The 4,649-nt window shown below is 35.2% G+C and overlaps 1 long non-coding RNA gene across 1 annotated transcript; it reads right to left on the minus strand.

Annotated features, from left to right (window-relative positions):
- Nucleotides 1–626: 626 nt before the first annotated feature.
- LOC140526393 (uncharacterized) lies at nucleotides 627–3,575 on the minus strand. The gene is made up of 2 exons (XR_011974351.1): nucleotides 3,458–3,575; nucleotides 627–910 (listed from the first exon to the last, which is right to left on the minus strand). It is a non-coding gene; the product is annotated as an uncharacterized lncRNA (long non-coding RNA).
- Nucleotides 3,576–4,649: the final 1,074 nt, after the last annotated feature.

Raw genomic sequence — 4,649 nt, forward strand, 5'->3', positions numbered from 1 at the left:
TTAAATAAATAAATTTAATAAAAAAAAAAAAATAAAAAAAAAAAATAAATAAAATAAAATAAAAAAAAAAAATAAAAAAAAAAAAAGTATATATGTGTATGTGCATATAAATATATATTACAACTGTAATTTACATTTGTATATATGATTGGGTTATATATATAATTTATATAAGTATATATTTAAGTATAGGTATATGTATGTGGGTGTATATTTTCCCCTATTCCCTTTCTCAGAGAATCATAATGTGGACTAGAATAGAGAGGGTTTAGGCTAACTCCTTAGGGAACTGACACTTTCTAGCTTGCAAGATACCATGCTCTTGGATAAATTGGTTGGGTTGTAGATTGTGGAGAGATGTATAGAAAACTATATTATGTTCCAGGCTCTCAGTCATGCCCTGTGGTTAATAGGACAGAGTCTTATTCAACTGCCACATTTCTGATAAAACAAAAGATGTCTCTTATTATCACAACCTCATCTATAAGTGACTAAGTGACTATAACTGGCTAACCGCCAGTTAACAGCTGCTGTGGCTGTTACTATTGCTAGCTCACATTCATAAAGACTTTTAAGTTCTGCAAAGTGCATTATAGTCATTATCTTGGATGTTTTGAACAACACTGTGAAGTAGGTCTTTTATTATATGCCTTTTTACCAATGAGGAAACTGAGGCACAGAAAAGTTAAGTGATGTGCTCCAGGATACACAGCTAGTACATATCTGGGTGAAATTCAAATCTGTATCTTCCGATTTCCAAGTCCAGTGCTCCATCCATTATGTTGTGCTGGTCCTCTATGCATATTAAGCATAGTCTTGACATGTAAATCACACAGGGGAAACAGTTGGACACAATCCCATTGGCTGCCTTTCCACGGGTCAACATACCAGAAGAGACATACAGACATGCCTACAAGTGAGAGAGTTCCCAATGATTGCAAATAATGCAGCCATAGCCTTTCTCAAAGCCCAGAGGCTTATTTGGGTTCTGATCTCTCTCTCTCTCTCCAGTAACCTAAGCCTCTACAAAGCTCCCTGTTAGCCGCCAGTCTATCAACTATCAGAGCCTCTGGTCTGCTCTTCATCCTGGCTAAGACTCCCTAACACATGCTATCCTTATGTATGCATAATGATTTAAAGTAGCTCAGGTTTGAGTGGCTTGATCCTCTGCCTAGCCATAGTACTTACCCAATTCACTGCTCTCAGCCTTGCTACTATGTCTGGGCATGGTGCTAACAGATAAAAAATTACTGATAAAATTTGTATTATTTGGTTGATGACTAAGTGTGCATGGGTTAGCTTAGCCCTTTCAGGTATAATCAAACAAAAAGATTCCTTTAATTTCTTTCTCAGAGGAAGTAAGGTAGAACCACGCGGCCTGGGATAGAGAGGATCTGGGACTAACTCCTTAGATAATCTTTGGCATTTTCTGACCCTATCATCTACCCACAATGTGCTATTTTACTAGAGAGACTGTTGAGCTATAGATGATGAAGAGATATAGGAGGATTATGTTATGTTCAATGCTCTCAAAGATAACCCATGGTTAATGAGTCAGAGTTGCTAAGCCTTTGCTAACCCTTAAATATATTAAAATAAATATATTTTATTATTTATGAGACCTCTTCCAGAAATTCTCAGTTATTTTTGTTGTGAAATATAAATGATGATTTAACATGTAATTTAACAGTACAAATAGGTTGGGTTTATTTTTTGTTCTTCTCAAAAGTTTACATAAAGAATGTATTTTTGTTTCATGTCATCCACCAAGATCCCATTCTAAAGAGTCATTATGAGGTGGAGGTGATCATGGATATTAATTGCACCTGAAAAATGACTCCTCTGGCAGGGATGATTATGTAAGCTTTGAATGCAGGTTGAACACAGTGAAAATGTATTTGTCACTCAAGAACTAGCCTACGCAAATCCAATGAGACTCATCTCATCCTTGAAAGGTTTGTCATCAAATGAATTATTGTTATTATTTGTCAAAGAAACTCCACATCGACTTGGGGTAGGTTGGGGATTTGTGGGAGTCTGTAATCTGCCCTAGTACAGGGGTGTAGGGGCTATCCTCACTAACAAAAAGAGGAGGTGTGGTACGGCAGAAAGAACACTGGCTTTTAAGTAAAATGACCTAGACTTAAAATCTTGGCTCTGCTTTCTGTTTGACACTGGGCAAATCACTTGATTACTCTGGGCCTCAGTTTCCTTATCTATAAAATGAGCAAGTTATATTAGAACACCTCTGAGCTGCTTTATAGGTTTAGATCTATGATCCTTCATTACCAGTGTTTCTTTATATGACTTATGTCCATCTCTCTTACTTTATCTCTTTCTCTTGCCTCTAGGATCAAATACAAAATGCTTTGTTTGCAAAGCTCTTCATAATCTAGATCCCCTCCTATATTTCCAGTCTTCTTACACCTTATTCCCCAGCACATAATCTTTGATCCAGTGGCACTGGTTTCCTGGATGTACCGTGAACAAGACGAACCATCTCTTGGCTCCAATCATTTTCTCTTGCTGTCCCTCATTCTTACTCTCAGACAACTGACCTCTCTGGTTTCCTTTAGTCTTAAATAATATCCCACCTTCTACAGGAAGCTTTCCCTAACCCCTCTTTAAAAAATACATGGAGATTTTTTTTTAATTTTCAATTAAACATTTTTTCTAAGGCAAAATTTTTAAAATGCTATCGATGCATGGATCTTCTGGTACAAATGGTAAAAACTCACGTAAACTGTACCATTTTTTTCAAATAATAAATTTAACTTTACTATAATTAGTATATAGAAACACAGAATGAAAAATGCTAGAAAAACTTCTATGACAGGGTATAAAGAGAATATTCAATCTTTAAAGGAAGCAAATTAGATCCTGAAGGGAAAAAAATGTTTCTCTCTCTTTCCTATAATATATCTTTGTGACAGGCAACAAAGTCAAAGAAGTTTGAGCAGGTGAATTTAAATGTAGTTGCACCGGTAGCTATCTAAATTGATTTTCAACACAGAAAATGAATTTTAAAGGGTTTTGTAGGCTCCTTTTCTGGATCAGCTGCTGTGGCTCAAAGAATACTGTGCTATGAACTTCAGTTGCTGAACCACTGATAGTTTTTTCTGATCTTTTGAAGCACACAAAGTTATGACCTGGTCAATTTCATCTCTGATATTCATTCACTTAAGATCAAAGAAAAACAAATATGAAAGAGACAGAAACAGTGGTGCCATGTATTCATGGCCATGCAGAGGTCAGAGTAGGGAGATAGGCTGCTAATAGTAGCCTATTACTTCTACTCCTGTCCTCATCTGGAGGCTTAGGACATTTCTTCCTGATCACTTGAACAGCCCCAGGGAAGAAATTTTGTCAGTTTATGCCTTATACATGAAAACTCAGTTCCAGCTCCACAACCAATTAAAATGTTGTAAAACACACTGACAAGAAACAGAATACTTACACATGCTCCAAAAAGATAGGCCATTCTGATGCTTAGAAGCAAATTCCTTAAGCTTCCATGTGGATTTGCAGCAGGAAAATATATATGGTCCAAGAACTGGGCCCCAGCGTCTGGTGAACTGTTACATTAGAATCAGAGAGTGCAAATAATTTTAGTAATTCATCAGATATTCATCCTCTTTGGATTTGCTAAGTTTCTTATCAGTCAATGAGATTGAACTTTATATTGTCTCTCGTGGTCATTCCCATCTTTATGCTTTTAATTACCCTGTTCCATGGAATCACAGAATCTCAGAGTCATAAGACATCTTAGATAGAAACTTTTTATGCTATTTTTAAAAAAGATCTTACTACATCTATACTTTGTAGAGTATTTAGCATAAATGAATATTTTAATTTGTCCAAAGACCTTTTCTGTATCAATCAATGTGGTTTGGGAGTTTTTTATTTGACTAAGTTGATTGTTTTCCTTATGTTGAACCATTTTACCTAATCCTGGTATAAATCCAATTTGGTCATAATGAATGATTTCTTGGCAGAATTGCTGTATTCTGACAGGATATTATTTAGGATTTTTGAGCTGATATTTATTAACGTTTTTTTCTTTGCTTTATCCTTTCCTGGTTTAAGTATTAGGATTATATTTGTTCCTAAAAGGAATTTAATAGAGTACTTTCTCATTTTATGAGAATAAATGTATAATATTGGTATTAATTATTCTTCAAAAGTTTGATAGAATTCTCCTATAAATCCATTAGTACTAGGTGTCTCTTCAACTGATCTCATGTCATAGTTTCAAGTATCATCATCATCTTGATTGCCATCCTTTGCACCAACTCTAGCTTGCCAATATTCTTTCTAAAATGTCGTACTCATAAAAGCACTCCAAATATGATCTGACCAAGGTAGCAAAAAATGTAAATATCTCATTCCTATGTCTTAAAACTATGCCTCTATTAATGTAGCCTAAGATCAACTTATTCTTTTTGTTTGATGTGTCATTCTTGCCTCGCATTGAACTTAGGATCAACTAATACTTCTAGATCTTTTTCATATGACAAGTTGCCTAGTCATGATGTCTCCATCTAGAACTTGTGCTTAGACCAAATTGCAGTAGTTTTAATTTTCCCCCTTTAGACTTCATCTTCTTATATAATGCTGTCATTCTGGTCTGGATCACAGTGACAAAAAGA

The sequence above is a fragment of the Notamacropus eugenii genome, chromosome 2 (genome assembly GCF_028372415.1).
Source record: "Notamacropus eugenii isolate mMacEug1 chromosome 2, mMacEug1.pri_v2, whole genome shotgun sequence".
Taxonomy (NCBI): Eukaryota; Metazoa; Chordata; class Mammalia; order Diprotodontia; family Macropodidae; genus Notamacropus; species Notamacropus eugenii.